This window comes from Cornus florida, unplaced genomic scaffold (genome assembly GCF_030987335.1).
Source record: "Cornus florida cultivar Cherokee Brave unplaced genomic scaffold, ASM3098733v1 CherokeeBrave_3.0.0_Hap2_Chr01, whole genome shotgun sequence".
Classification (NCBI taxonomy): Eukaryota; Viridiplantae; Streptophyta; class Magnoliopsida; order Cornales; family Cornaceae; genus Cornus; species Cornus florida.
Window position 1 is genome coordinate 48,998,595 of NW_026775571.1, and position 14,178 is coordinate 49,012,772.

The window sequence follows — 14,178 nt, forward strand, 5'->3', positions numbered from 1 at the left end:
GAATCTAGATTAATAAATGTGGTAAACCTTCCCATTCATGTAGAATAACAAACTGGATTAGTACGTTCAACCATATATCTAATAGACATCAATATGAGAATGAAAATCTAAAAACCACTTATAATCAAAACCTTCTTTATAATGTTCATTGTTGGGAAGGAAATACATGATAATTACCTCTTCACAGTAGCAAAAACTAATTCATTTCTCCTATGTAGCAATAGGATACAAAATATTACCTTCCCCCCAAAAAAAATAGGATACAAAATATTTAATCCATAGCATCCAAAAACTCCACTAAACATGCCTCAGATTGACTAACCAATTTTTATAAAAGTAACAAAATCCCCAGCATGCCCCAAAACTCCACCAAATAGGCATCATATTGAGTAACAAATTCAATAACTAACTATAATAACAAAAAGTAACAATCCCAGCATTCCCAAAAGCTCCACCAAACAGGCCTCTAATTGACTAACAAGGAGGAAATTTTTCAAACTGGTTGCTTTCTTGTGCAGCTTGTGAGAGGTTGTCATAATGGGACTCCTACAAGTATTGAAAAACTAAAATTATGAGAAAGTTAAAATAAATAAATCTACATCATTAATTTGTAACATTATCAATTATTCTTTTAGGATAATATAATTACCTGAAGTAATCTTGTGTAAAACATATTGGGTAGCCTACTTATAATTGCCTCAAAATTTTCATGATCATAGTTCATCATTGAATGAGCTGCGGAAGACGTCTCTGCTCCAAGGCCAATTTGAGATTCCTGTCAAATATAAATTAAGCAATAATTACAAAATTATAAAATAAAACATAAGCCAAGGTAAAGAAACACAACACAAAAAGAAATTAATTACCTGAGTAAACATATCATGTCTAGCTTGTTGCTCTTATGCATTCCCACTACTAAAAATAGGCTCCTATAATATCCATGGAAAATAAAAAAAAGTAAGTACAACACTAATTACACTTTAATTTATTTATAAATTTTAAATTATTTATCAAGTTTCATAAAATACCTCAGGGGCTTTTTGTTGTCTTGTTGAATCTTTGGTATATGATTTTTTTCTTCGCTTTTCAAATGCACCTTTTAATCGATTACGTGGACGTCCAATTGTGGCTTTTCTTTTAACCCCTATTGGCACACAATTCTTTGGTGGAGCTATTGTATCAACTTCCTCATTTCGACCAATTGAACTTTCACCACCATTTTCATTATTTGAGTAAAGTTTTTTCTTCAATTCCTCCAAGTCATTAAGCAACACGAGCACGATCATTTGCATATGCATACAACTTCTCATGTTCCAATGCTAAATATGAAATCTCACGAAAATTTCGACACAAATGACTATAACGCTTTCCCATAGACTCTTTAGGATTGTCATTGGCTTCAATTCCATGATAATTGGTGATAGTCCTTGCCTTTGCATCTGTTGTCCATCTTTTCACGATATATTGGGACGGAATCCTTTTTATATTCTTCTTATCCAACACTTTCAAAGCATGAACACATAAGATCTTAATAAAAGTGAACTTCATACAACTACACATGACTGTTTCTGTTGAAGCTTCAAAATTGACCACATGCCTTCAGATTTTCCAACACAAGATATTTTATATTCAACTTTTGTCCCATCCTTAGCCACTTTATACACATTGTAATCACCCAACCTCATGTACTCTTTCTAAAACAATTCAAAAACTTTCAGGGTATAGATTTGTACACTATGACGTAACATCTCCACGCTAGTTAATAGCACAGGCATACCTCACCTCATATTAAAATTTGCACGTAGTTCTTCATACCACCGATCATTCAAAACCCTCTTATAATGCTCAAAGAAACGCAAAAGATTATGACTCGGCTTCAAGTGATTCTTTAACAATTTATTCATACTTTCACTACGTTAGGTAGTTTTTATGTCCGCGGTGAAAGTATGTCGTCCGTAAACCATTGCCCATTTTTCTCTTATTTCAAATAACTCTTTCAACCATTTATTCTCTTAGAGACTGTTTTTTTCCAACATACTATTCCATGCCAATAGCCACTCATTTTCATCTTCATAATCGTACACACAATTGCTAAGGTCATAAGCAAAGTGATTTGATCTATTAAACACATGACTCAAATTCTTGGCTGCATTTTGATAAATATACCAAACACATAAACGATGTTGAGATTCAGAAAAGACAAGTGATATTGCTTTTGCCATTGCAGCAGATTGATTTGTCAGAATTGTCTTAGGCTGCTTTCCGAACATTGCACCAAGGAAAGTCTGAAATAACCACTTAAATGATTCAATGGTTTCATCGTAAAGTAAGGCTGCACCAAACACGATTGTTTGTTTATGATGATTCACCCCAATAAATGGTGCAAAAGGTCGACCATATTCATTTGTTCGATAAGTACTATCGAAACACACAACATCTCCGAATAGGCCATAGTCATTAAATGAGCGTGCATCAGCCCAAAAAATATTAGTGATCATATCATCTTCATCTACTTGCATTGAACAAAAATATGATGAATCCTTCAACTGCATTTTTTCAAAATATAAAATTGCTTCAGCATCTCCTCGTACCATTGGCATCTTTCGCTTTCTATGTATGTAATTTCGGTAATCCTTATCTAGAAAACCAAGATTTTTCCTCCCGCTAACTTCTCTACTCATCAAATCCATAGTTCTTTTTATTGGTAATCCTGACTTCTCAGCATCTTCAGCATGTTCTTTTTGAGCCTTTGAAATATTTTGATTAACTCTCATCATATGTTTCATTGGAGTTCTAATCAAGTCATGATTATGAATTTTGTTCAACGATACAACTTTGAATTTGCCATTGTTTTGAAGTCCACATTTCATATAAGTCAAACAACAAACTCTTGTAATAGGTTGATGGTACAAAGGAGTTTTGGTCTCTTTCCTTTTACTTTCTTTTGAACAACAAAAGGTAACCACCATAACGAGCCCCGCTGTATTTTTTCTCTGATGATTTCTCCTTACATCGAAACTAAGTTTGCGACCATAATTGAGGTACAACTTATATGTTTCATCAGATGAACTAAATTCCATTCCAAGTTTTGGTTCATCTCTTTCTTCTTCATTCTTTTTTTTTTTAGGAAAATTCATCAGTAGGAGAAGAATAATCATCATAAATTTCACAACTATTTGATATTTCACTACTTAAGCTTACATAATCTGTAAGACCCACTCTACCACATGGTATGATATTGTCCGCTTTAGGCCTGATCCCGCACGGTTGTGCTCTTAGGCTTTACTTCAAAAGGCCTCATGCCAATTGGAGATGACACACTTACATATAAGCACTTCACCTTTCCTCTACCCAGGCGATGTGAGACTGTATACGCGTAACTCGCCAGTGTGGTAGCCTGACAGTGTCTCTCGCACTCGCCCACGGCACACCCGCCCACAAGGTCATCACAATCCACCCCCCTTAGAGGCCCAACGTCCCCGTCGGCACACTTCCGGCTGGGTCAAGCTCTAATACCATTTGTAACGACCCGCTCCACCACATGGTATGATGTTGTCCGCTTTGTGCCTGAGCCCACACGGTTTTGCTCTTGGGCTTCACCTCAAAAGGCCTCATGCCAATTGGAGATGACACACTTACATATAAGCACTTCACCTTTCCTCTACCCAGGCGATGTGGGACTGTGCATCCATAGCTCGCCAGTGTGGTAGCCTGACCTTGTGGGCGGGTGTGCCGTGGACGGGTGCGAGAGACACTGTCAAGCTACCACACTGGCGAGCTACGGGTGTACAGTCCCACATCGCCTGGGTAGAGGAAAGGTGAAGTGCTTATATATAAGTGTGTCATCTCCAATTGGCATGAGGCCTTTTGAGGTGAAGCCCAATAGCAAAACCGTGCGGGCTTAGGCCCAAAGCAGACAATATCATACCATGTGGTGGAGCGGGTCGTTACAAACGGTATCAGAGCCTGACCCAGCCGGAAGTGTGCCGACAGGGACGTCGGGCCTCCAAGGGGGATGGATTGTGATGACCTTGTGGGCAGGTGTGCCGTGGCGGGTGCGAAAGACACTGTCAGGCTACCACACTGGCGAGCTACCGGTGTACAGTCCCACATCGCCTGGGTAGAGGAAAGGTGAAGTGCTTATATGTAAGTGTGTCATCTCCAATTGGTATGAGGCCTTTTGGGGTGAAGCCCAAGAGCAAAACCATGCGAGCTCAGGCCCAAAGCTGACAATATCATACCATGTGGTGGAGTGGGTCGTTACATAATCTATCTCCTCCATGGGTCTGCATATACATGATTAAGACTATTAAAAGCTGCCAATTAAATGTAAGGAAATCTTTTAATCTGAATTTTGTATACACAAAACTAAATAGACCTATGACTAACCAAGTTGTAGAAACTCACCCTGAAAAAAAAAAAAAAAAAAAAAGTTGCTTTGACATAGAAAAAAAATGATTGCTGTGTTAATGCATCACCAATCTCAGATTTCTCAAATCTGAGAGAGATATTGAGGGATTTTTAAACCATTTTTTTCCTTCTCAGTTTGGATGCGTAATGTTAGACTTCTGAGTGCTGCACTCTTATTTTTCTCCATTCTTGCTCTATTACGCCAATTGTACCAAGGCTTGTGAAGTCCTTTAAGACAAAATCACTAATGGCAACAAATCAGTACAATGTTTCTAGAATTTTGCAAACACTCCAAAAAAATTAATAATAAATAGTGTGTCAATTTTAACTAGCGTGAATTCAAACTCATACATTATGTTATTACACTCTTATTTTTCTCCATTCTTACTCAATTACGCCAATTGTACCAAGGCTTATGAAGTCCTCAAGACAAAATCACTAATGGCAACAAATCAGTACAATGTTTCTAGAATTTTTCAAACACTCCAAAAAAATTAATAATAAATAGTGTGTCAATTTTAACTAGTGTGAATTGAAACTCATACATTATGATGTATTATGTCATTTTTCAATGGAAAATATTTATGTGGCAATAAATGAAATTAAACTATACAGAGTTGTTTTTAGCCTGATGGTTTCTTCTATGGCTTCTATGTCTTGCTCTGAAATATCGTCCAATGTACTATATAGTGTGTCTTCTTCCTACTTTCTATATATATTTTTTAGTTACCAGAACAGCCATAAAAAAATTTGAAGTTCTGCATATATATATATAAAGAAAAACAGAGGAAATAATTAAAGAAAGTAAAACAATTTTTATATATACAAAAAAAAAAAAAAAAAAAAAAAAAAAAAATGGAATGAAACACTAACTTGAAATCATAACAATATTTCCTCAATCTCCATTCAGAATCATTTTATTCTTCAAAATAATTAAAGAAAGTAAAACAATATATATGGAATGAAACACTAACTTGAAATCACAATGATATTTCCTCAATCTCCGTTTAAAACTGCCTTGGGGATCGGTGGCAAGGGGATCGAGCAAAGGATGGAGATCCAGATGCTTCTCGTTGATGCGTTCTTGACGATTTATGAGTTCTTGACGAGTTATGACTACCTTAACCAGGATCTTTAAATCCTTTGCGAAGGACCATGAAAAACTTCTATATCTCTCCTTAAACGCAAGCAGAAAGATAAAGAGAGAGAGAGAGAGACAGATGGGAAGATTAGACATGAATCTGCGGTGCAGTATAGGTTTTGAGTGAAAGAGAGAGAAAGGGCGTGCAAAACGGGTTTGACCCGTAAAATGGGTATTACCCATGTTTTTATTATTTTTTTAATTTTGGACACGTGTCACCATATAAGGAAGCCACGTCAGCAAGGAGGATGAAGTTCATCCTCCCTGCGCAGGATGCAAGTATTACTCATAAATAAAATAGCAACCCAACTGCAGAACAGTCAAGCCATCCCCGTCGGATTTTTTTCTCTGGCGGTCCTTGCTCGCCGGCCATCATCATTCAAAATTGAGCTCGTCATCGCCATCATCCACGACCGAGCCATCACATCACCGAGCTTGCCTTCGCCTCTATCACAGCTGATATCATCAAAGCCGAAGCTCTCCGTCGTCACCCTCATCTGAGCCCTCACTAATTCATCCACGGCCGAACCAATCCGTCTCCACCAGCCGAGTTCTCCTTGCCCGCCGGTGACGCTCCGCGAACCGTCCTTATCACCACCGCCCGTCCACCGCTGTTCCGCGCTCTCTGTCATGAACCAACCCATCGCCATCATCTTTGTCATCGCCCATTACGACTGAACCAACCCGTCGCCATCATCTCTGCCATCGCCCATCACTGCCGAGCCCTCCACTGGCTGAACCATCGCCGCACTTATCCTATCAACGACTATGGGGCTCTATGGGTCGATGGAATCGAAGGCGGGTTGCGGATCTAGAGTCGCCGACGGTGGAAGAGAGGAGGCTCACCGTTGTCGCCACTGCCTTATGCGTGCATGTATATATATATTTATCAAAAACAGTGTGCCGTTCGGACCCCGAAACAACCTTTTTGTGGAAAAACACGGAAAAAAAACCCCTTTAAAATAATTTTTCCAAGAAAATTTTTATTTTTGACCTAAAATGCCCAAAATACCTCTGAGATCAGTTTTGATGAAAAATGCTAAAATGCAAGTTTGCTTCAAGTGTTCAAATGACCAAATATGAAGTTGTGTGCTAAAACAATTGTGCACGCAAGCGTAATAAGTATTTTAAAATGTGCGAGAATAATCCGTGACCCCTAAATATGCCCGATGCAAAATCCGACCTATTAAACCTCAAAAATGCCTTAAAATGAAAAGATGGTGAAAAACTGATGGAAAAAGAAAACTCAGAAAAAGAAATCAATGGAAGAAAAAAAAATTCGTAAAATTCGAGAGAATGGAAAGGAATGAAAATGACCAGGTCATTACTGTGTCATTGTCCCAAAATATTCAAACTTTCCTCTAAGTGTCCTTTTGGCAAACCTTAGGGGATGTTCCTGTACTTTACCCTAAGTTTTAAAATGAAGATGATGTCGACTTTTTATTTATTTATTTTTAATTAGGTTTGCTTGAAAGAAAAAATGGTAACTGTTACCCAAGTAATGACCCTATAGGGGGTGAATAAGGTCATTGGCAAACTATGGAATTTTTTTTTATTTAACTTCTCTAAGCTCCTTTTATTTGTCTCTATACTTTAGAGTCTAATATGATTTATTGTGATGAATGTTTTTTTAGTGAGTTGTAATGTAGATACCACTTAATATTTGGAATGTAAAACAATAAGCTTGTTGCACATTAGTAGATTGCTTTAGCAAATGACCAATTCATTTTGTACATTGAATCATGCTTATTGGTCATGCAACTAAGTGTGATTATCATTGATTCAAATAAATGAATTCCTTTAAGCTTCAATGCATTCAATTCAACTAATCATTTAGAATTAGCATTTGCACAATATTGATGTAATTAATATTCAAGGTGTAAATATCATGAAACACATTATCAGAGAGTTTATAACAAATTTATCAAACACTTGGTGTGCATATAAACTCTAAAGGTGAAGGATGTGTTGAATATGCATCTTATCAAACACTTGGTATGAATCAAATATAGAATAGATAGTATAAGCTAAAATCAATCACTCATTCAACTCAAAATAAACTAAATAATTGATATATAAAGATTGAGAAAATAAAGATGCAATCAAATGTAGAAAGAGTAATTAGAGAGTAAAGAAAATACAAACCAAGGGACACACGATGTACATGGTTCGGCATAATTTCGGCCTACGTCCATGCCTTGAGAAAACCTTTCCAGGATTCCACTACGACTCCTCCTTACGGGTGGAGAGAAAACCTTTACATGTTCTTTCTTGTGGGTGAAGAATCGACCTTATAATGAAGCCATCTCCCTTCTCCTTCTTTTGACAGCTAAGAAGAAACCATTGCTCACTCTTATGGGTGGAGAGCTCTACCAAATCCTCTCATTAGAGAGGCACCTTATTTCTTTTACGAATTGAGAAAGTGAACCCTTACAATAGCTTAAACAAGTTTTCCCTTGCCAAGAGCACCTCTTGGTCTTCTTCTCTCAAGAATGGATATATGATGAAGCTTAAAATGAATGTCTCTCAAATAGACAACTATACATATCAAAGCTCTCATACTTAGAGTTACAAATGAAGTAATGAAATGAAAGCTTAACTCTAAGTTTGTAAGATGAATCATATAAATGATATGAAATAGATGCTTCAATCGTAATTCCTAGAAGATTTTTCTATCAAGAATGATAGACAATTTCCATCCCCAAATGAAGGTCTCTCTATAACTCTCTTGCATACCCACAATGTCCAAACATTGTGTATTTATTACCCATTGAAGAATGTGGCCGTTTGGGGGCAAAATGGTAAAGTCCCATGAAGTCAAAGGGCCAAAGATTCGTTAGATTCAAATCTGGGCACATGGATTCGGCTCTGTTTTGAAGGGAGTCGGCCCCTTAGCTTTGAAAGCTGGCTCTCCATCTCACAGAGTCGACTCTCTCCCTCTGTAAGCCGGCTCCCTAAATTGGGAGTCGGCTCCCTCACTGCTTGTGGAAGTTTTTGCGCGAGAAATGTATACTGGTCAAGAAAAAGCCGGCTCTGTCTCGTATGGAGTCAGCTGCCTCACTGTGTATGACCCAAAATTAATTTTGCCTCTCTAAATTATTTTTTTCATTGATGTCATGATTGAAGCCAGTGTTTCTGCATACCTTATTTTCATTGAAAGCATTTAAGTAAATATCTTTAAGTTTACAATGTAAATAAGGAAGTACCCCTCATTTAGATTCAATAAATGTGATACCCCTCGAATCCGAGACACGGGTTGATCAGGCCCAGGCCCAAACCCGAGGGATATCAAACAATTAATATGTTATAACGAACACGGATGACAAAATGAATTTAAGAAATAAAGTTTAAGCTGAAAGAAACTAAAATAAAATCCTCAAATAATAAAGATTAAATAATTCAGCTCCAAAACCTCCAAAGGTACAACTCGGGAATCCATCTCTAGTGGACCCCTAATAATAATCCAGACAGTAGTAAAAATAACTGATAAGACATCCAGAAGTAAGCTATGAAGAGAAATCCTACATCGTCGGTAGAGTGAGTAGAAACCTCTGCTCAGCACGAACACGTCTAAGTCTGGAACTATCATGTACCCAAAAAATAGAAGTGGGTCAGGCCCACGCGCAAGTTCTATACCACTACAATCCAAACAGAGGCCCAATACGCATGTACATCCTAACCAATCCAACAATAACTAAATAGTCCGTAGATATATATATATATATATATATATATATATATATATATATATATATATATATAATCACACTAAAGGACTCTCACTGGCCTACAGGCCGGTCTCAACCTGAGTAGAGGTAACATGCTAAAACGCACCCAAAGTAGGTATGTGTACCTAACCTAAATAGGGTACACCTCTAACCATCGTAGCCAGCTATGCATCCCAATGCATATACGCTCCCTAGCCAACGACTCTGAGACTCAGGCTCATATTGTGGCACCATCCATTCCAAACCAAAAGTGTCACTCAACTATTTAGTGATCTGACACAAAACACAGGTAGGACTTAACATTTGTAGTTAATCCATCCCTTAATACAGAGTAGGTAGGACTTAGCATTTTTGAGCTAATCCCCCTAGTATGACACCATCCCATACCGGCGCATACAATCCATCCATCCAATGCTAATAATATAGATGACAATAAATATCAACATATCCAGTATAAGCATTACAAGAGTATCTAGAGAGCATACTTGTTTAATACATCCAGTATATGATTCCCTAACAAATTCAAATTGCAGAGAATAAATATAATCATTCCGTAACTCATAATAAGCATAATAATAGCAATAACAATATTTACATGCTTACTTGTAATTACTCCACAACATCCCATAAGATAATATAAACAATTCCTGGTAAACACCAACTCGTTTCTTATTAAGCATTAACTGAATTTAGATTAGTTAACTGGCTTAATCTCATACCATTGATATATGATTTACATGCCAAACTCCTATTTCAATTGCTAATTTAAAATTAATCAACTTGAATCATCTACAAAATTCCAACCATGCAAACTTCTTTAAAAGTGTCTTACTGTCACTTAAAAATATATAATCATTCTATAATCTAATATAGGATATTTAAAGTATAAGGAGTACTTACTAGGAAAAATTATCTTAAAAAAATGATTATTTCAAAAATCTATTTTTCACATTTAGCCAAAACACAGTTTTTCATAATGCGCATTCAGGGATCCTAATGTCTGTTACTAACTAATGGTAATGAAGACTTCATATGCCTTAATCGTTGACCAATATGAATCATGTGATTAATGTGCATGGTTCTACCATTTCTAGCACAAGTGATGAGTTCTTTTAAAGCTTAAGCAAGCGTGAACTAACTCATTATTTAACAAAGACTTCATATATCTATTATATATATGAATGAAGTTCGTAATCAATTGTTAATGGTCATAGGAACATATAAATGATAATGATATGCATGATCCTATAAAGATGAGCTTTCAAATGAAGTTACTTCAAAAATAACTTTACAATTTAAGCTAGCACTCACCAAGTTATCTACCCCTTTCTTCAAGCTTTGTCCATGATCGTTTAGGCTTTGAGGTCTTCCTACTTTGTTCATTTCTTGATCATTGATGTCCGAGCTATCTTTCCTTGCAACTTCAATTCTTCTTTGTATCTATTTCTTTCCTTGATGTGATCTTGAATAATGGAATACTTGGAATGATCTTTATAGCTTCATTGAGGTCATTCTTTAAATGTGAATAATCTATATAACACTTAATGTAAATATTAGTCCTTAAATACCATTAATGGTTTGTTATCATCAAAACATCTAGACTGTCCTTGAATGAAATCCTTAAGGTTAACAGTAACTACTTTTACTCAGATTTGATGCGACAATTAATGGATGTCATGCACATCTAGAATAAGTGTTTTTATTATTTTAGAAAGCTAACAAGAGTTCTCTTAGAATCTATTTATTAGGATAACTACCAAACCGATCGGTTTTTATAACAATACTCTTAGTTAAGTTTTTTATTAAAAAAAAAAAAGTATCATAATATTAAAATCTATCTTCGAGTATCCTTTATCATTCCCTCCATATCCATTTTCTCAAAGATAATCGGATCGATTGCATAAAGACCGCAGTAGCAACGAAACTAGAGAAAGTATATATAAAAGACAATTCTTTTCGATCCCGTAATCAATCCTATTTTTGATAGGGGCAGTTGACAATTGAATCCGATTTTTCCTACTAATTTCATATAAGTAATACCTATAACTTCTCCCAATTCGACCAAGTTGCCCTGAGTAGGACTACGACCGTAACATAATCGGAAGATCTAGGGTAAATTACACAGACACCCCCCTGAGATTAAGTCATTTTTTAGGTAGATGAAGATTTTGGTTTTAACTTTCACTTATACCCCAATTTACTTTTTGGTCTCAAACACATGCAAATTGACCATTTTACCCTGAAATTTTTAATACGAAATATTTTTAATCTTAAATGACATAAACACCCCCTCTACAATTTTGTGTCTACGGTCTCTCTCACCCACCCCTTCAACCGCCACCACAATTCTCACCCTCCATCACCCCCACCCATCACTACCGCCCCCACCCATCACCCAACACCTCCACCTCCCCACCCCCCATCACCACCGGCCCCACCCAACACCTCTATCACTACTAACCAACACCTCCACCGCCCCCACCCAAAAATTTTATAGATCTATTCTTGCTAGAGCTGCAACTGAGGTGGGTTGGGCGGATTTGAGGTATAACTTGAGCCCAACCCACCATATGAAATGCTAAACCCAAGCCCAACCCAACCCAACCCAACCCAACCCTATCTTCAACCCTAACTATTCAACCCGAGCCCAACCCATCCTTCTATTTTTAAATTTAGGCTTTCAACTCGGGCTTAGATTCCATGTTAAAAATTGGGGTGAATTCGAGTTACTCTTATATCTAATCTTCACACCAAAAAGTTAATATGATTTAGAATTAGTTATAGATTAAATTACTCTTAAAAATAAAAATAAAAAAGTTTAAAGATATTTTATAAATTTTGAATAAATTACAAACAAATTCTTAGAAAATTAATTGTCTTAAATGTTAACATACAATAAGTTAAGATTTAACAAATGAAGTTGAAAAGAAAAAAAGGTAATCGTAGTTTAAATGTTATATTTAATGTATTTAAAATTAAAAATATATATGAAAATAATATTACAATTCAGGTTCGGGTTTACTCGGGTTGCTAGTACCTCAACCCAAGACAACCCCTAATTAAATTTAGGTTGAGATTTTTAACCAAAACCTAACCCTATTTGTAAAAATAATTGTCCAAGCCCAAGAAAAATCGGGCAGGCTCGGGTTTCACCTCTAGTTCCTGCAAACAAACCCAATTAGCCAGATTTTCCATCCGACTACGATCTCTCTCACTTACCATCTCCCCCACCCATCACTGTCGCCCCCACCCAACACCTCCATTACCACCACCGATCACCTAACACCTCCACCGTCCCACCCATCACCACCGCTGTAATGACCCGGATTTTTCGGATAAATTTTTTTCCGCTGTCTTTTTCCTTCTGAGTTTGGTTTCTTGTCGATTAGTGTCGTCTCGAGTGCTCTGAAGTGATTTCTGAGACTCTTTTCTATGGATTGACAACTTCCTTTAAGAACCGAGTCAGTTCCGTCATTTTTTGACACTATTCACTTTTTGTCTTTTCCCTATTCTGTCTTTTTCCCTATTTCGTCTTTTCCTCGTTTGGCACTTTGTTTGCGTAACCACACTTCTTGTATTTGGAGTTGGTTTCTAACTTCACGTATCTTCATTCCCAATGATTTCTATGAGATACGTATCTTTACTTTCGTGAGAAAGTACTCTGGTTGCTTCTGGTGTCCATAGGGGTATAAATACAAAGTTCTTTTGAAACTTTTTCTTTTCTTGGGGTGTTTTTCATAAATATCTTTTGAAGATATTTTATTTCAGGGGTATCTAAGAAAATATCTTTTGGAAGATATTTTCATTCTGGGGCAGTTTCGCAGTTTTTACTTTTTGGAGGGGTCATTGTGCAATTAATGAAAGTTATTACTCAATGCCTTGTTTTGAGCCTGGATCCTCGTACGGGACTTATTTTCACATTTCGTCGAGTTTTTGACTCTTATAATTTCCTCCTGGACGATGTTTTCCAGTTTCGGGGTTTCTGGCCCCAGTTTGCGCCAAACTTGTTTTGGGCATAACTCTCTGCTCGGGACTCAGTTTTCAACTTCGTTTCTTCCGTTGTTCATATTATCTCATTTTGAATCTTTTTCGTTCATGGAGTTTTGCCATTTGAGCGCGTTTGCGCGATTTCCACTTTTCCGGACCCGGCGGGGCCCTATTCGGAGCACTTTTTGAGTTTTTCTATAAATAGGAGGTCTTAGAAAGAAAAATCAGATTTTTCTCTCTCTCTCTCCTCTCTCTCATGGCCGGTCCAAGCTCCATCCATGGCTGCCATCTTCTCTCTCCTCTTTTGGACTTCTTCCCTTCATTAAAAAGTAGTGATGCCTTTGTATTTATTGTTCCCCTCGGCGAGGCCTTCGATTTCAACCGATTAAAATCTCGTTTTGGCCATTTCTTGAGTTCGGGTTTGAAGTCAAGTTGTGTTTTTGATGGGGCTTCCTTGGGATTCATGTTCGTGGTGTTGTCCCCGATAAAACCTAGGAGTTTCGTCGGATTCGGAGCCGATTTATTTTGGTGGGGATTTGAGATTTCATCTCAAATGGGGGTAGGAAATGTTTTAGGAATTTATATGTGTTGTATTGTGTGTTTTCCATATTTATACAACCTATATGCATGCCTTGTATCAAATTTAGGAAATTTAAAATATTTAATTCTTTGTATAAGATTTAATTTTCATGATGATGAGAAACTTGGTTTTGAATTGTGGCATGGTAGAAACTCTTGTTTTAATATGTTGGTTAACATATATTAAATTGGAATTAATTAAATAAGAATTGCTATTTTTAGTTAATATTTATCTTTTGTGAAAGATTAAAGTTTATGGTCGTACCTTGCATGAAATTGAGTTGTATTATGCTTCTAAATTGAGTTTTGGCATGTTTGTTAACATACTTTAAT